Source organism: Prunus avium, chromosome 7, assembly GCF_965620075.1.
Source record: "Prunus avium chromosome 7, drPruAviu1.hap1.1, whole genome shotgun sequence".
Classification (NCBI taxonomy): Eukaryota; Viridiplantae; Streptophyta; class Magnoliopsida; order Rosales; family Rosaceae; genus Prunus; species Prunus avium.
Genome location: NC_142290.1, coordinates 3,247,425 through 3,268,071, shown reverse-complemented (window position 1 = coordinate 3,268,071; position 20,647 = coordinate 3,247,425). Strand labels below are relative to the sequence as shown.

The 20,647-nt window shown below is 37.1% G+C and overlaps 1 pseudogene; it reads right to left on the bottom strand.

The window, feature by feature from the left end:
* Window positions 1-17,537: 17,537 nt before the first annotated feature.
* LOC148292834 (uncharacterized) lies at window positions 17,538-20,387 on the bottom strand (annotated as a pseudogene).
* Between the last annotated feature and the right edge of the window lie 260 nt (window positions 20,388-20,647).

The window sequence follows — 20,647 nt, the reverse complement described above, 5'->3', positions numbered from 1 at the left end:
CAGATGTATATGGTTAAAACGGCATTGTCTTCCTACATTACGTCGTGGATAATCACATAAACGACGGTCCTGTGAGACTACTGACATGTAATACTCTTTCAACGTCTGTTTTGGTGTGTATTCATTGTCTTTGATATTTTAGACGTCGGTTTCTTTATTCATTTAATGTAGTATAAGTTAACCACGACAGTTTCTACGTTATAAAGTTTGTATTCCTTCAATTAGGGACGTGAATAATTATCTATACATCGATGGTTAACTTGGTCTTGAGTTCATTAAAGCTCTCCTCACACACAATCACAAAGCAATCCAAATAACTTCGGAACACTCTATTCATGAGATCCATAAACGCAATTGGTCCATTAATTGGTCCAAATGGCATCACCAAGAATTCATAATGGCCATATCTTGTCCGAAAAGCAGTCCTAGGCACATCCTCCTCTCTGATCCGCAACTGATGATAGCTTGACCTCAAGTCAATCTTAGAAAACACCTTAGCACCCTTCAACTGATCAAACAAATCACCAATGCGAGGCAACGGATACTTATTCTGCACAGTGACCTTATTCAACTACCTGTAATCAATGCACAACCTCATGGTGCCATCCTTCTTCTTTACAAACAAAACTGGTGCGCGCCAATGTGAAAAATTGGGTAAGATGAAACCCTTGTCCACCAGCTCCTGTAACTGTGTCTTCAATTCCCTCAATTCATCTGGTGCAATTCTATACGGTGCCTGAGAGATATGATTTGTTCCTGAAACAAGCTCAATAGTGAACTCGATCTCCCGGTGAGGAGGTAACCTAGGAAGATCCTCAAGAAACACATCTGGAAATTCCCGTACCACTGGAATATCTTCCAACCTCAATCTATTATCCCGGGTGTCAATTACATGAGCTAAGTACCCTGAACATCCCTTTCTGAGCAACCGTCTCGCCATCATGGCTGAAATGAGGCAAGATGGAAGAACTCCATGCTCACCATAAAACGTCACCTTGGGTCGTTTGGGATTACGGAGTACGACCTCCTTCCGAAAAGAGTCCACTAAGGCATGGTGCTTGGCTAACCAATCCATACCTAGAATGACATCCAAATCCACCATATCTAAAGGAATTAGATCGGCCTCCAGAATTACGTCTCCTACCAAAACCATACTACCCCTATATACCACACCAACTGTAAAGATATCTCCCATGGGTATGAAAATAGTAAGTTTCTCACGTAGAGCCGTGAGTCTCACATCCGTATTGTGGGCAAAACTATGTGCGACGAAAGAGTGTCTAGCCCCGGGGTCAATCAAAACTCTAGCAGGAATCCCAAAGACTGGTAATATACCTATGATCGACACTACTACAAATATTCAAAAAGACAACGCTGAATACACAATGGTTGGATCCAAAACCGTTGTAGTTGTTTCTTCCACAACGGTTATTACGTAACTATTGTTAAAAGGGGTTTTTAAGCGTTGTGGTTTAGGGTATGTGGTTTTCTGATTTTTTTTCACAACTTTCCACAATGGTTTTTGTTTCAACCGTTGTAATTGAAGCTTAAAAAAAAAAAAACACGGAGTGAACATTTTTTCTTAAGCCCGATAGTTCTCATTCTCTCTTATCTCTCTTCTATCTTCTTCTACCTCTCTCCACGGTCTTGCTTCCCACCTCATCGCCATGCTTTCGCCACAGCCATAGACAGAGAGACTCTGTCTCTCTTGTCTCCCTCTCTCCACTCTCTCTCTCTCTCTCTCTCCTCCCTCTCCCGTCTCTTTCTCTATCCTCCCTCCTTCTAGTTTAGAGGGATTTGGGTTGTAATTTTAGGGTTACTGATTTGGGTTTTAATCTAACCATTTGGGTGTTGGCTTGCGGTCGCTCTACCTCAATCAACAAAGGTAAAGAAAAAAAAAATTTAGGGTTTCAATTTATTTCGACACTGTTGTGATTTGGGTGTTAACCATCTCTGTTTGTTTCCTCTGGAGGTGCTTAGCTTTTCCATCTCTGTTGCCCTCTACGGCTGTTGCACTCACTCTGAAGCTTTGATAGGTAAGAACTTTGGAGTGCTTTTCTCTGTTTATGTTTCTCTTGTTTTCCCATTGTTTCCTTGTTTCTCAATCACGATGGCTGCCTCCTCTCATCTTAATTGTCCGTTTTGCCCCTTCCTTTACTTGATTCAGATATGACCAATGCTTCATATCTTATTTAACCAAGTCAATTTTGATCCCTGGCAGCATGAATTTGCATTCTTCTCTTGATTTGACACCATACCTTATTTTTAATTAATTAATTATTTGTGTTTCTCAAATGTGGTTATTTTGCTTTTATTTTGGTATGCGAATTTGTTGCTTTCATGCTTTGAATTTTTATAATGTGTTGTATAGCCTGCTATATATGGAATTTGGAGTTGTCAATAATGGACGTTTTAGCTAACCCTTGACATTTCAAACATGGAAAGTTTTTTAGTACAAAATTGTAAGGAGGAGCCTCATCACAAAACCAATTTAGATTAAATGTGATCTTCTGCTATTCGGCTTTCAAGAACTGTCTTCCTTCGAAGCTTTGTAGATAATTTGTCACTTCTATTCTGCTATTCTGCTGGGATTACTATCATGGCTCTGTTTTGTATGGCAAAGGTTCCATGGACTTCTCTAAATTGTGCAAGGTCTAGACCTGAGCTAGCTTCAAAATATCTATTTTTTCTCTTAAACTTGAGCTAGCTTTTGTCATACATACCACATGGTGCAGTTACAAAGTAAAATGCAGATATTAAGTTATACTTTTTGTTTTTTAGTTTATACATCATCAGCACCGTGCATTTGGAGTTTCTCATCCATAGTTTTAGCTATTGTAATGATATTTTTGCAAACATGTTATTGTGAATGCAGTTACTATCTTGCTAAGAAGAAAATTCCTTCTATCCATGGAAATACAATGGGGGTAAAACTACAGCAGTTCATATTTGATGCGTTTCCATACGCTCCTTCAACTGCATTTTTTGAGGTGACTTCATTTCCCCCACTCCCCTGTTTTTTTTTCCCCCATTAATCTATAATTTACAGTTAAGTTTTCAGACTGACCTGGGCTTCCTAAACCACAAAATTTACAACCCAAAAAATAATACATTCTTAATTTCCTTGCCTCCCTCTTTAATAAACTCCATAAGATTTACAGTTTACAATTGTTGGTACTTTTGCAGAGATTGTTGTGTAGTTTTTAGCATAAAAATACAAACCAAAAAGTGGTGTGGCTACAGAGATACTTTGCTCCTCCTGTGCCTTCAAACCCTTCACTTGAGTTGAGAGTTGAGATCTTCAGCCCAACCTTTGGACTTGGCCTCCAAAATTGACAAGTATTTGCAACCTTTGAGTTGAGTGTTGATATCACTTTTGCTTTGCATTCAAACCGAGGTATAGTCTTCAAACCTTGAATTCAATTTTGGTCTCTTTTTCTGCATTTGAATATTTGTGCCATTTCTGGAATTTTTGGATGACATTTTCTGCAATATTGATAACACCAAATAAAAATATAGTTTGGTAATTATTGATAACACCAAATAAAAGGCCTGTATTGTATATACAAATATTGCAGCCTCCTTTCTTTTGTCTCCCTCCCCCTATGGCCCATTGGTTATGTTTCCAAATGTACATAAACATTATAATCAGCTCAAATACATAAAAGAGATATAGTAGTCTCAAGATTGCTCGATACAGTGCAATATTTTAATATATTAAGGTGGCAATGGCATGTTAGAAGTGCACATGATATAAAAACCGTTGTGGAAATGTCCATATTACAATGGTTATTGAGAGTAACCGTTGTTGAAAGTTCAATTTTACAACGGTTAATTTGAACAACCGTTGTAGTAAGCCTAATACTACAACAGTTTTGCTCATTAACCGTTGTAGTAAGGGTTATACCACTACTACAAAAAGGGCAAAAGACGACCAGTAAACAACGACGGTAGATCAAAAAACCATCGTTATTTTTTAAAAGACGACGGTAATAGAAACCCGTCGTAGAAACATACTTTAAACACCTAAAAAACCGGTACACGTATAGATATTTTTAAACCACGACGCACCAAATTAAAAAAGCGTCGTCTTATTACAAAGGTATTTTTCAGAGTTAAAATATGAACCTAAAAACAACGACTGCATCTATAAAATCACCGCCGTAGAAAGTAAAGACAACGATATAAAAATAAGACGCCGTGTTAACTAATTAATAAACACGACCCAATTTTCTTAGTCAGCGAAGCATAAATTCAAAGAAATCTACGACGGTTAATTACAAAAAAATTCGCCGATTTAAATTAAGTTACCACGACTGTAAATATAAATTTATCGACTTATTAATTATACTATACTACGACGGTATCCATAACTCTACTGTCCGCATAATTGTACTAACCACGACGGTTTGTTAAATTAAGGACGTACAAATTTTTTACCATTATTCGTCTTATCATTACCATAATGAACTCTGTTCCTCATCATAATCGAACCAACACACAAAGGCAATGTTTTAGAAGTGGATGATGTGCCAATTACTCTCACGCCCACAAGGAGTTTGAGGGCAAGAAGCTTGTCTCAGCCACCAAGGAAGGTCTCAAGCTTGATGAGAGTGAAGACGAGGCAAAGAAGAAGGAAGAGTTGAAGGAGAAGTTTGAGGGACTCTGCAAGGTTGTGAAGGATGTTTTGGGTGACAGAGTGGAGAAGGTTGTGGTGTCTGACCGTGTCATAGACTCTCCCTGCTGTTTGGTGACAGGTGAATATGGCTGGACTGCCAACATGGAAAGAATCAAGAAGGCTCAGGCCTTGAGGGATAACAGCATGGCTGGGTACATGTCGAGCAAGAAGATCATGGAGATGAACCCAGAGAACCCCATGATGGAGGAGCTGAGAAAGAGGGCTGATGCAGACAAGTCTTATAAACAAATGTTATATACCACGTCGGTTATATTAAATTATCGACGTTTATATGAAAACGTAAACGTCGTTTAAACCTAAAATAAGGTCGTATACATAAATTAACAACGACGCTATATAAAAAAAGACGTTATCATTTTTTGGAAAACTAATTTATTGTGTAATTAAAAAAGGTACACGTCGGTATGCGTAATTAAAATGACGCGGTATGTATTTTTCACGTCGTTATTATTGAGTATAGGTCGTTGGGTAAATTTGAAAATGACGTGATTCATCTTTTTGAAGAAAAATGCGTCGTGTAATTCTATATAAAAACGGTGGTTCATTAAAACCTAACGTCGTTTAAAGTCATATTATAGGGCGGTGTTAACCTATAGCGCCGTATAATGTTGCATACTAGGGCACATCCTATTAATAGCGTCATTTTATGAAACGGTTTGTTATTATTTTAAACTTTTTGCCTACCTGACCCATACTTGCACTATTTCCAAACCCGAGAAAAACTTTCAAGCTTTCTCTCATTTTTCATTCTCAAAGCGCTGTTTCAAACTTTCAAGCTTATCCCTGAGAGAAAACTTTTCATCTTCCTCTCCTCTTCATCTTCGTCTCTAAACTGAAACACCAAACTCCAGGAGAAAGCTTTCATCGCATGCAAAGGGTAAGCATTTGTGGAATGATTTTTGTTCTTGTTTTGCATGCGCATATCATTTTCGTTTTTTTAAATCTTTTTACATTTTTTCTTTCCAAGTTTGATAAAATTTGCAGACATTGACGGAAAGTTTCCAAGTTTGAACACTACTCTGTTTCTTTTACTTCAACTAAATAAGACGACGGTGGCTTGTTATTTACGTGGTTAGATTTATAGACCACGACGGTTCGTCAGTCATCCTAGTGTCGTGTGAAAATGTTCTTCGTTGTTTTTTAAAATTATCTTCTTTTTTTGTATTTGATTTTTTAGGATATATTCATCGCACGTTTGATTTCTCTGAACAATGGTTTTTGTTTTGAAAATCTTTTTAATTATTTTTCTGTTGAAAATATTTTACGTTTTTGCTGAGACAGAACCAGGCAGCACGGCAACATTTTCTGAGGAGCCAAAGTCAGGTCGGGGTATAAGCACAATGCCCCGTGTTGTGAAGAGAAAATTTCAAAAAATCAAGCCTGCAGTCCTACATTGGTGTGTTGGCACGCTCCAGAGTCCAACTTATGGACAAGAAATGGGTTCAAATATCCAAGGATATAAAAGAGTAGATTTGGGAAGCCGTTGACATGGCTTTTGTGGTTGGTCAAGGGGGCAAGAAAATGGGGCTATCTTCTGCCGCCAAGAAATGGAAGGATTTCAAGTCTACACTAACGAGGGTTCATATCCTTCCATTCATCAAGGAGAAGGAGAAATTAAGGCAACCCCCTGAAACATACAAATTCATAGAGAAAGCTCAATGGGATGCCTTTGTAGCTTCAAGGTTATCTGAAAAATTTGAGGCTGTGCATGAAGAACAATCACAGAGGAGGGAGAAACTTGAGTACAATCATCGATTGTCTCGAAAAGGATATGCTGGTTTGGAGGATCAGTTGGTGGAAACCATGCCCGGGGTAGATATTGATCGATCTACCTTATGGAAGAAAGCTAGAGAAGACAAACATGGTAACATCCCGGATCCAAAGGCTGAAGAGAAAGCAAAATTAATTGTAAGCCTACTCACTCTGTTTTAAATTTTTATTACGTCTTCTGTTATATTTTTGCTTCGTGTGAAAAATATTACTACGTCGATATCTTTTAAAACACGTCGTTAAAGGTCTGAATCTAGAATCACTACTCTGTTTTTTGTAATTATATCATAAGACGTCGATGGTTTATTATTGACGTCGTGTTAATAATTAACCACATCGGTATTTAGGTAGCGTCGTCTGAAATATTATATTACGTCGATTGTTATGTTATTGAGTCGTGTGAAATATTATATTACGTCGATTTTTTATAAATACCGTCGTGTGTTTTCTTATGCTGAATTTTTATTATGTCTTTGTGTTAGGATGATTTGCAAAAGCAAGTCTCTGAAGGCACTCTTACTGTGTCAGGAAGCAATGATGTGTTGACATTGGCTTTGGGTCCCGAGCATCCAGGAAGAGTTAGAGGGGTAGGGGCTGGGATTTCCCCTAAGCAATACTTCAATTTACCTAGACAACAGAAGGTAACGTTTGCCGATCAATTGAAGGAAAGTGTACGACTTGTCCTTCAAGAAGAGACTTTGAAAATGGAGGCTAGATCAAGAGAAGAGAGTTTAAAGATGGAGGCTAGGACCAAGCAATTGGTAGACGCTGAGAGGGAAAATTTGCTGAGTCAGCTTTCCAAACTCATCCCCAATTTTGATCCAAGCGTGCTTAAAATGAATACTAACCCCGGTCAAATCTAAGGGCAAAGTCCCAAAAATCCAATGTCGGACAAAGCAAGCTGCTCTGGGGCACTTGATGTTAGAGCCCTACAGTTTGAGGAGGATACTGCCAAGAATGGGGAAAAGCAGGAAGAAATGGTAATGTCTCTGAACTTTGAATTCTCTGTTTCTCTGTTTATATTTACCGCCGTGTTAAAAGTTATACCACGACGCATTTTTTATTAAACCGTCGTTTGTGTTTCATACTACGACGGTGGAAATAATTGAGTTATTGTAGTATTTAGTTTACTTGTTTTACAAGCTATCTTCACTTACTCAATCCCACTCTCTGTATATATATATATATATATATCTCTCTCTCTCTCTCTCTCTCTCTCTCTCTCTCACTCACTCTTTTTCTCTGCAATTGCTGTTATCTGTGTTTCTGCTAAAAAAGGCTGGTACTCTCTGGAATATGAATTTCTGAAAAATTTTATGTGATTTAGACGACGGTTTATTATTTACCGTCATTTAATGTTATTTAGACGTCTGTAATTATTACATACCGTCTTCTGTTATGCTTTACCACGACGGTTTATTTACTTGTTTTTACTTTTTGTACAATGTCATTTATATATTTCTTTATTTCTTAAAACAAAAATCCGGGGATTTAGAAAAGAGAGTAGAAAAGATAGAAGGAGAGATAGTTGAGCTAGTTGAACAGGTAAATTCTCATAACTTTACCGTCGTTTAATTAATTTTAGACGTTTGTAATTCTTACAGACCGTCGTCTGTTATTTAGTACCACGACGGTTTAATTTAATTTTTTTACTTTTAATTTTTTTTTACTTTTTGTACAATGTCTTATATATATTTCCTTATTTCTTATAACAGAAATCTGGGGATGTAGAAAAGATAGAAGAAAAGAAAGATGAAAAGGTAAATTCTCATCACTTTGCATTTTTCATTTGTTTTTCAATTTTCAGACGTCGATATTTTCTTTAAACTGTCGTTTGTTTTAAATTTCCACGGCAGTTTTTTTTTAATTGAATGTTTAAATTGTTGTACAAGCTTTCTTATTATATATATATATATATATCTCTTTATTTATTAAAACAGCAATCCAGTGTTGGAGAAAAGCAAATTGAAAAGGTAAATTCATTATCTATGAATTTTGCATTTGAATTAGACGTCGGTTTTGTTAATACGACGCAATAACGTATTCATTACAACGGAATTTTTTTTCCCGTCATGTAACTTATTTTCATATGACGGTTTGTTATTTAAACCGTCGTGTTTATTTATTTACCACGTCACTTTATGTTGCTTTATTTCTTCAAACAGAATACTAAAGTACCAGATTATTCAAAGCTGGAGTTGCCATCTTCTTTACAATCCCTTTGTAGTTATGCGGAAACGACACTAAAGCCTCAGGAGAAGACTATGACCTTTACAATTGAGAAGGAGGTGTTTGGCATAGATCGTACTACCTTCGTCTTGCATAAAGATATTACACAGTTTGCTGGCATGGAAGAAATTGGGGCTACTGTGGTTGCAGTATATATGAGGTTTGTCCTTATCAAATATTCATTTCACACTCTCCTTTATGTTGAAAAAGAAAACACTCATGGTTTCATTTCATATATTTAGGTGCCTATTTGATTAATTGAAAACTGCAAATATGGTGAACATGGTTGGCTTTATCGACCCTACTCTAGTTAGTGCCGACGCTGGTTCATTAACTGAAAGATCACGTGTCGTAGCCAATCGACTTCAAAAAACAGATGGTGAACAGATTTTCCTGATGCCTTACAATCCAGGGTTAGTCTCCAAACAAAAAACAGGATTTTGTTTGTATGATGCTCTGCATATAAAACTGTTTAACCTTTATATTTATTTTGGGCTGCCGTCATTGGGTCTTGATCATTGTGAGAGCAAAGAAGGAGACCGTCTATTTTCTGGATCCACTGCCTAGAAATCGAGTTGTGGATGAGGACGGGAAAAACATAGTGAACAGTGCTCTAAAAATGTATAATATACACATAGGCAGAGTAGGCCGTAAAGCACCTCTTTGGAAAACTCTGTCCGGCACACCAAAGCAACCAAGCAGTGTAGAATGCAGGTATTATGTCATGCACTTTATGAGAGACATCATAAAGGATACTTCCCTGGAATTTGAGAAGACGGTAAGAAGAAAATTTTCAGATTTATTTTATGTTGTTTTTTGTATTATCAACGACAGTAAATTAAAAATACCGTCATTGAATATATATACTACGTCGGTAAATGAAAAATAGCGTCTTCTGTTAGAATAATCATTGTTTATGGATTGCAGTTTGCGAAGGGAAAGGATCAAGCGCCATATCCCCAAGAAGCCATTGAAGAAGTTAGGAAAGAATGGGCAGAGTTTGTTTGTGTTCATATGGAGTAGAGAATTTTTAGAATACTTAAACATTTTTATAAAATGTACAAATTTTGTTAGAATTAGACAAGTTTTTGTACAAAATTGGTTAGAATTAGACAAGTTTTTGTGCAAATTTGCTGTAAAATGTACATTCTTTTTTTCCCTATGAATTTCAAATAGGTTTTCATTATTTAAAAAAAAAGGAAATTGCATGACCGACGTGTAATAAAACTTGCAACGACATAATTATATCGAACACCGTCGTCTTTATATCTATTAAATTCAAAATATTCATAATAAATTTAAAATATATCAAAAAAATGCACCGTCAACCTCCCTTTAAATTTGTTGAGGTTTTCATGTTTTGAAAACCCAAGATCATGCTGAACGAAATTTGTTGAGGTTTTCATGTTGTGAAAAACCCAAGGGCACTTTCTAAACCGTCGTTTCTTCAAAAGGACGTTGTACACGCATAACAACGTCATAGTTTTTAAAAAAGAGACGTAAAAGGTATTTCAAACGACGCTGTTAGTTCTATAGACGACGTCGTTTGGTTGATATTAGACAGCGAGAAGTTAAGAGTTTAGGTCGTGGAATATGGTTTGTACGTCGTTTTCTGTGTAAAAATGGCCATGGTTTGACCTTTAAACGACGTTTGTTTTAAAAGTAAGTCGTTTATTATGAGTTACTACGTCTTTAATTTCTTAACGCCGACGTGGTTTGTGGGTTTTATTAATAATATTTTATTCTATTTAAATCGAAATATTCATAATAAATTTAAAATAAATCCAAAAAAATGCAACGTCAACTCCTATGAAGTCATTGAGATATTTTCTTCCCCCTTAAGCTTTAAAAAATTAAGTTTGAGTTATACAAATTTAAAATGACCACCAAAAAGAAAAATGTTTTCATGAGTCACAACATCACTTATACTTTAATGGTTTAGGGTTTAGGGTTTAGGGGGATAAAAGTTTATTTTTGGGGTTTAGGGTTTAGGGGGATAAAGGTTTATTTTGGGTTAATATATATTAGGCCGTAAAACCATAAACCCTTTTCTAAAATTATTTAAAACTATATATATAATTTAGGGTTTATTTTTTATGGTTTAGGGTTTAGGGTTTAGGGTTTAGATGTAATAAGCGTCAGGTTTATTTTTATTTTTAACAACGGTTTTTTTGTTTTCCGTCGATGATTTACGGAGAGCGCTTTTCTAAACCGTCGTTTCTTTAAAATGACGTTGTACACACATAACAACGTCATAAATTTTAAAAAAGAGACGTAAAAGGTATTTCAAACGACGCTCTTGGTTCTATAGACGACGTCGTTTGGTTGATATTAGACGGCGAGAAATTAAGAGTTTAGCTCGTGGAATATGGTTTGTACGTCGTTTTCTGTGTAAAAATGGCCATGGTTTGACCTTTAAACGACGTTTGTTTTAAAAGTAAGTCGTTTATTATGATTTACAACGTCTTTTATTTCTTAACGCCGACGTGGTTTGTGGGTTTTATTAATAATATTTTATTCTTATACAAATTTAAAATGACCACCAAAAAGAAAAATGTTTTCATGAGTCAAACATCACTTATACTTTAATGGTTTAGGGTTTAGGGTTTAGGGTTGAAATAAATTTAGAAAAGGGATTAGGGTTTAGGGTTTTATGGACGAGATATTTTAGGCCATAAAACCCTAATCCCTTTTGAAAAATTATATTTTATAAAAATATATATAATTTAGGTTTTATTTATTAGGGTTTAGGGTATATTTGTCTATTTAATTTTCTAATACGTATGTTTTTTTTACGTCGTATGGAGATACCACAACCCAATTATTTTAATAGGCGTCATATTTCTTTTGACATTTTAACGACAGTAGTTTGTTTTTGCGTCGTAAGGATATTTACAAAGACGTCATTTTTTAAATACGCATCATGTTTAGGTTGAAACTTTAACGACGGTTGGTTTTTTTTCCGTCGATGTTTTTTAAAGAGCGCGCTTTTTAAAAATTTCACCGCGACCTAAAATTTTCAGATTTCGCCCTAACTCTTATACTTGTAACCTTGAACCAAGTTGGCCATAGTCTGTGATCTAAAACATTTCGCTCCGCTCTCTCACTTCAACTCTAATTCAAAGTTGGGCTCTCCGTCGAATCCAAGTTGGCCAAGTTTACAACTCCGTCGAATCCAAGATGGCCATAATCTATGAGCTCTGCCTACCTATAAGTACAAACCCTAATCTCATGCTTGTAAATTCATTGAATGATATTCAGTTCTGTGATAAAGGGTTTTGTGATTTTTTAATGTTGTCGGAGGTATGGGTTAATGGATTTAATGTTTAATGTTTTCATCATGAATCGGGAATGGATTTAATGTTGTCCGATCTTTTAATCACTCTCTGTTATTATGAATCGGGAATGGATTTAATGTTTTCATGCTTAGTATACGTGTTCTTAATACCCAACATAAAAATTAATGTATATGTTGTGTTCTGAATATATTTTGGGTTCTTGAAAATAAACTTGGATTTCGATATCTTTTTTATGCATACGACGACAGTTTTTTAACAAACCGTCGTCTGTATTTTTATACCACGACGCATTTTTTAACTACCGTCGTGGTTCAAGTTCACTGGCCTCTGTTTTTGCTAGCATTAGATGACGTTTTTTTAAAACCCGTCGTCTATATATGTGTAATACGTCTGTTGTTGTTTAAAAAATCGTCGTCTGTATACTATATTACTTGCTATTAAAACCTTATATAATCTGCAATAGTGATGGTCATTGCTTGTCTTTTCACCTTATTATAGATAATAGGATATAGTGTCGGAGATGGATAAGTCATGGATGCACTCGGATAGAAGATCGAAGGCATATGAGTTAGGGGTGGAAGCATTTTTGCAATTTTCTGTAGAAAATCTTCTAACTACAATGCATATCCGTTGTCCATGTGTTAAATGTGTGAATTTGAAATTGTTTGGGGTTGGAATTATAAGGGATCACTTATACTTTAATGGAGTTGACCAAAGCTATAAGAATTGGAGATTTCATAGAGAACCTTGGGAAGCAACTACTAATGCTAGTAGAAATGTTGAAGAAGATGATGACCATAGTAGGTACAGTTTTGTGTCTGAAGAAATAGAGATGGATGATAATGATTTTGGTGATTTTGGAGAAGATCCTTATGAGTTTGCTAATGTGATTGGGGATGGAGATCAACCATTGTTCCCTGGTTGTAGAAAGTACACCAAGTTATCGGCATTAGTGAAGTTGTATAATTTGAAGGCAAAACATGGGATGAGTGATGTATGTTTTACAGAATTATTGATACTTCAGGGCGAGTTGCTTCCAGAAGGAAATACAATACCAGCCTCTGTGTATGAGGCAAAAAAGACTTTGTGTGCATTGGGGCTGAGTTATGAGAAAATCCACGCATGCCCCAATGATTGCATCTTGTATAGGAAGGAGTATGAAGATTCAACTAATTATCCTACTTGTGGTATCTCAAGGTGGAAGGAAACCAAAGATGGGTTCTTGAAAGAGGGTGTGGCAGCGAAAGTGGTGTGGTATTTTCCTCCAATTCCAAGGTTTAAAAGGATGTTTCAATCACATGAGACAGGTAAGAATTTGACTTGGCATGCTGCTAGAAAATCAATTGACGGTCAGATGTCTCATCCGGCGGATTCCCCATCTTAAAAACTTGTTGATGATAAATGGCCTGAGTTTGGTAATGAGCCGAGAAACTTGAGATTGGCTCTTTCATCTGATGGATTCAATCCCCACAGTTCTCTAAGTAGCAGATATAGTTGCTGGCCAGTTATCTTAATTACATATAATCTCCCACCATGGCTGTGCTTGAAACGAAAGTTCATGATGTTGACTTTATCGATTTCAGATCCTAAACAACCCGGAAATGATATAGACGTCTACATGGAGCCTTTGATTAATGATTTAAAATCTTTGTAGGATGGGATTAGAGGAGTGTATGATGCACACATAGGAGAATACTTTACACTCAGAGCTGCATTACTGTGGACAATTAATGATTTTCCCGCCTATGGAAACTTATTTGGCTGTGTTGTTAAAGGATATAAAGCTTGTCCAATATGCGGCGATGATACACCTAGTCACAGGTTGAAAAATGGCTACAAAATTTGTTACATTGGGCATAGAAAATGATTACCAATCAATCATCCATATAGGAGGCAACGTGCAGCTTTTAATGGGAAACCTGAATATGGCACGCCTCTGGAGCCATTAACGGGAGAAGAAGTACTACATATGGTTGAAGATATTAATTACATATGGGGCTCGAAAAAAGGGGGAGGTGGAGGTGAAAATGATGGTGACAGAGTTTGTTGGAAGAAGAAGTCAAAATTCTTTGATCTTGAGTATTGGAAATACCTTCCAGTGAGGCATGTCCTAGATGTTATGCACATTGAGAAGAATGTTTGTAATAGTATCATTGGTACATTGCTGGAGATTCCTGGAAAAAATAAAGATGGGATTGCTGCTCGGTTAGATTTATTGAACATGGGGGTCAAAACTGATTTGCAACCCGAGTATGGAGAAAGACGTACTCGTTTGCCTCCAGGGCCTTGGAATTTGTCAAGAGCAGCGAAGAGAGCGGTTTGCAATTTTTTCTATGGTATGAAGGTCCCTGAAGGTTATTCTTCAAATATAAAAAATCTTGTATCTTTACAAGATTCAAGACTTCTTGGCCTTAAATCACATGATTGTCATACCTTAACGCAACAATTGCTCCCTGTGGCAATTCGTTCTATTTTGGAGAAGCCTGCAAGGTATGCAATAACTCGTTTGTGCTTCTTCTTCAATGCTATATGTGCAAAGATGGTTGATGTTTCCAAGCTAGATAAGTTGGAAGAAGATGTAGTAGTTACTTTGTGTTTGCTTGAAAAATACTTTCCACCTTCATTCTTCGATATCATGGTTCATCTAGTAGTACATCTTGTCAGAGAAGTTCGTCTATGTGGGCCAGTATATTTTAGATGGATGTATCCGTTCGAAAGATATATGAAAGTTCTAAAGGGGTATGTTCAGAACCGTACTCATCCCAAAGGTTGGGCATTGCTGAGCGTTATATAGCTGAAGAAGCTATAGAATTTTGCACTGAACATTTATCTGATATTAGTACAATTGGAGTGCCATCAAGTCAGAAGATAGGAGTTTCAAAGCCATTATCAGGTTGCACAGTGAGCTTAGTCGATCGGGACTTGTTGAACCAAGCACATCTATATGTCTTGAAGAATACGGAGGAAGTCTTACCTTATATCGAGTATGAGTTTTATTCTTTAAGTTTCCATTTTAAATTATTCCTTATGTTTATCTTATATGTTTGGGACCGTAATGCTTGAATTTTTCATGTCATGTAGGGAACATATGATCCACATCAAGGCCGCTTATCCAAAATTTAGAAAGAGAACAAAGTGGCTGCAAGATAAGCACAATAGCACTTTCATTCAATGGCTACGCTTCAAGGTATATGTTATTCAATAACATATTGGACTTTTAATTTTCTTCATTCTATGTTAGATTGAATTAAGATATGATTAATTTGCAGGTTCAAAGTGAACTTAATGAGGGAGACAATCATGGCGTATCAGAAAATTTAAGGTGGTTAGCAGCTGGTCCAAACATGGCAGTGCCATTATATAGGAGCTATCTTATTAAAGGTGTTAAATTTAACATCAAGGCACAAGATGATGTGCGGACAGTTCAAAATAGTGGAGTTTATTTACTTGCACATACCATGCAAGTTGGTAGTGCCAAGGATAAAAACCCAATTCTCTCAAATATGGGTTTTTATGGTGTCATTCAAGAAATTTGGGACCTTGACTACCAAAAGTTTACAATCCTAGTCTTTCAGTGTGGTTGGATAGATAGTACTTCTGGCCTTGTAGTCGATGAACTTGGATTTACCTTTGTAGATTTGAGTAAAATTGGACATAGGAATGACCGATTTGTTTTTTCTTCTCAAGTCAAACAAGTATTTTTTGTTGACGACCCGATGCATCGTGGTTGGTCGGTAGTGTTATCAATGCCTAATAGAGAATATAATGATGTTATTGGTGATGATGTCTCAGGTGATGTGAGAATTGAGTGTGAGCCATTTACTTGAGGGATGCCAAATGTTGACACATTTGATGAACTGGTGGGTGAGTTTGGGAGTCAAAATATTTGAGATGGGTGTGAAGATATATGGATTGAATGATGCTCTTGTAATTTACGAAATTACTTATGCCCTAAACAGCACTACTGTATGACATTAATTTTGTAATAAATTGTAATGTGTTTTCTTCACTTTCATTATGCAGGTTCAAAACAATCAGTACATAAAATACTGGTTCAGTATTATAAAACGACGGTCCTCATAAACTGTGAAAAACATACGTCTGTTTTCATAAAATTGTCAATAAAAAACGATGTTTTGGATCATTCAACGTCGGCATTGTATTTACCGATGTCTAAAAGCGAAGTAAAATTGAAGAAAGACGACGGTATTGTGAAACAGTTATTAACGATATCACGTCGGAGAAGCATAAAGAGCCGACATGTAATTACAAATAACACGACTCCAGTACCATAATACCGACGTCTAAAAGGCGAGATATCGAACCTGAACATTACAAAAGACGACGTCTTAGATCATGAACTCGTCCGTAACACGTCAAAAATCGTCGTCTTAAAATTTTACCGCGTCGCTTTTTATGTCATAAACGAAGTGAAAAAAAAAACAATTCACGACGTTATTTGAAATCCAGAGGTAAATTTGTCGACGTAAAATGATATTTGGACGTCGTTCCTTTACAAAAACAACATTATATGGGATTATCCGCGTCTCTTTTTTATTCTTATGTCAGATAGATTAGACGACTATTATTTTGGTAAAGACGACGTATAAATTTAGAAACACGGCTGTCTTTTACATGATCACGACGTTGTATATAAAATACTACGTCATTTATAGAAATAAATATGTTGTAAGTCATGAGCCTAACATATTTTCCACGTCGTTTATTTTCAGATCATGTCGTTAATATAAATTTATACGGCGATCGACTGGAAATTTGTGCCGTTTCAAAATTATTAGACGACGGTTTTGTGTTTAAAGATGACGTATAAATTCTGAAACACGGTTTTCTTTTAGTTGTGGACGACGTTGTTTTTATTTATAACGTCGTTTATATAAATACATGTGTCGTAAGTAATTACCCTAACTGCTATTTCCACGTCAATATTAATGGAAAAAACGAAGTGAAAAAATCATTTCACGACGGTTATATAAATAGATGGGACGTAGTATGTTTGAATAACGTCGTATTTTATTTATTTAAAGACGTATTGTATTTATTCACATGACGTTTTTGGTATAAAATAGGTCGTCTATTCTTATCCTTGACAATTTTTTGGCTCATTTTTCAGTATACAGACGTTGGTTGTTTTTTGTTAATGACGTTGTTTGTTATAACAACGACGATGATTTACCGTCGTGGTTTTACTTTGGAAAAGATGTTGGTCGATTTAACGACGGTGAATTCCCGTCGTCTTTTGCCTTTTTTGTAGTAGTACTACAATAGTTAATGAGCAAAACCGTTGTTGAAATGGCCATATGAGAATTCACAACGATTTTCCTTAAAAACCGTTGTTGAAAGTGACATATTACAACAGTTTTTTACCATTGTCATAAATAGGTAGAAAAGACGACACTCCTAACCTCAACGGTTTTAGAAGACTTTCAACAACGGCTAAAAACCATTGTCTATTAATTTTATTGTAGTAGTGATCACATGAGGTGACGCCTGTGCCTCATGTTGAGACATGTTATATACTCCTAACCTCCACGTACCCTCTGCTGACTACCACCTCTACTAGCCATACTGGTCTGGGCCCCACCACTAGACAAGGTCCTCACAAATTATGATGTACCTTGTACTCTGCTTTGTGCACCGATCCCCTGGGTTGGCCCATCAGTAGTCTTTCTACCCTGTAGAAGCATCGGGCACTCCCTCCGAAAATGCCCAGATCGACCACAGTGATAGCATCTAGTGGCGCCATGCTGACAGGGACCGGTATGGTACCTGTCACACAAAGCACACTGGGAGCAATTCTTCCCACTGAAAACTGGCTGCAGCTGTCTCCCAGAACCTCTGGCTGTACTACCTCCAGAACGGGGTCCAAAACTCCTACTCTGGTTGGACCCTCCGCTGGAGCTGACTCCAACACGAAAACCTCCCTGGTTGCGGCCACTGGATGATCCGGAGCTATAACTATCTCTTTTGGATGACCCCTGGTTGGGACCACCCATGTCATATTGGCGTATGCGGAAATCACTACGCCCCCAGACCATCATCTGACGATTCTCAATCAATGAAGCAGACATCACCATTTCTTCGAAATTAATCAGACGGTGTCCAATCACGATGTCTCGGATGGAGGCCTTCAATCCTCTAGTGAACAACTGATACTTCTTCCTCTCATCCGCCACAAGTGGTGCACAGTACTTGGACAACACATTAAATTTTTTCTCATATTCCAATACTGTCATGCTACCATGTTCCAACTGTAGGAATTCCTCCATCTTCATATGCTGATAGATTAGTGGGTAGAATTGCTCATCAAAAGCAACCCGAAATTCTGACCATGTGATAGCTGACGGATCCTGATACCGGCTCCTGAGGGACTCTCACCAATGTCTGGCATTTCTGGACAGAAAGAAAGTGGCTAGGACCACTCTGCGCTCCTGTGGAATATCCATCACATCCATGATCCTTTCCATCTTTTCTATCCACTCTTCTGCTACAGAAGGATCACCATCACCATCAAACTCTACGGCCCCAATTCTTCGGGCCTGGTCAGCATAACTCAAGGATGAATCTCTGGACTGCCCAGTTCTGGATAAAGCCTAAGTCAATAACTCCAATGTTTGCTGAAAATTTGGATCAATCGGTAGAGTGGGCATCACCGGTATGGCTCCTCCAGACCCAGAATAAGAGGATTTTCCGGCTCAGGAGAAGGATCCAGTCCTCGAAGTCGGGACGAATGTCAAGTTCCCCTATGAGTGCCACCACGTTAGGGTCCATGATTCTGTCACAAGAAACATGAATTCATTGAAACAGAAATGCACACAAGGTGCAAAGTCTACAGAAATTTAAACCTAATGCTCTGATACCAAGTTGACAGGACCCAACCCAAATTCCACTTTGGAATCCGAGCCGAACCCTGTGCGTGTCCGACACCTGGCGGGTGTCGAGCACAAATGACTAAATTTCCCTTCTAGCTAAAATTCAAAGTTTATTACAAGTTCGACTTTTGCCGAAAGTTCAGCAAGAGTCTCCCTTGTAATTTGCTTGTTTCCCAAAATTTCAACCTGTCAACAAAGCATATATATACGTATCCCAACTCCCAGCATGCATTCAATTTACATCCAAACAGTTCAACCAAACTAAACAGCCTCAGGCCAAATGGAAACCTAGGGCAATATTAGAGCAACTAGTTTAGAATTTACAATAAAATAGTATAATTACAAAAGAAATCCTACATAGTGGAAAGAATGGATGAAGCGGGATATCTGCCATGTGGTGGCACTCTGATGCACATCTAATGCCTGGGGGCGCAAAACATTAAAAAATGTGAGTGGACAAAAATAAAGTTTTAGAAAATAGTACATGAACATACTAACCCCTTCGTAAAATCAGTTAGAAAATAAAGCATGCATATATAAACATCCAATCATTCAACATTTCAACAAACCAAAGGAAAACATCAAAAAGGAAATAATTTCCTTCCACCTAGGTGTACCCATTATATTTCCGTCAATTCCTTTATTTTCGGTCAATTCCCTTATTTTCCGTCAATTCCTCGTGCCACCAAAGCTACACGTCCTCGTAGGCCTTGGGTACACAAAGTCAACCGAGCCGCAATCCTCGCTGGACTAAGAAGACATTTGGTCAACCTGATCTGCATTCCTAGCTCCACACGGTCTGAATATCCCTAAAACTCGTGGGGCAAAAGTCAAGCACGCTGACTATACCGAAGGCAACAATTTTTATCTGAGGCAACCTTCATTCCGAGGCAACTTTTATACCGAGGCAACATTTATACCAAGGCAACATTTTTATAATTCCTGGGTACCTATGGTGGTTTAAAATAAATATATATTTCTGAAAAATATTAATATTTATAAAACTATTTCTTAATTATCCCTAAATCCTGCTGCCATTCAATCCGATAATTATCTCAATTCTTACTTTCCATACCCTTTTAGAAATTTCAACTTGGCAGCATATAAATATAAATATTTAAATCCAACAAATCATGCTAGGAAAGCCACAGTCAATAAAACTTATTCAAGATCAAATAATGAAATTCAATTGCATAAAATCATTTATAAAATAAAAGTCCACTCATTGAGCATCTGAGCTAGCTTGACCCTTCGAGGGTCCCTCCTGCGGGTCCGATGGAGCCCGAGTACCTATTTAAACCATTACAAATATTTAATTAATAAAATAGCTCAACATAATTATTTAATTGAAAACCCTGACCCCCGGCTTCTAAAAGCATGTACACCTTGTTTAAGGTCATTCCTATGCCCACATATATATTTCCCATGATTGAAACGGTCTAAAAAGACCCAAGACTCGATAAGCGATAAATTTCCCTATCAGTCAACCTGGGACCCCATGGGGTCCACGACCTCCAATTGTCAATCCGAGAGTTTCTATAGGTACTATATAATTTAATAACCATGCCCTGCAAGTTTGGTCCAAATCGGACGATCGGACGGTTAAGGTTATTTAACCCTAGGGTTCCCAATTTCAGAGTATCCGGGACTCCGATTCACGACCCGTCAAATCCTACATGATCATAGAAATACGGGGTATAACATACGTGAATTTGAGTTTGATCCAAAGGTCTGAACATATCGAACCCGGGAATTGCACA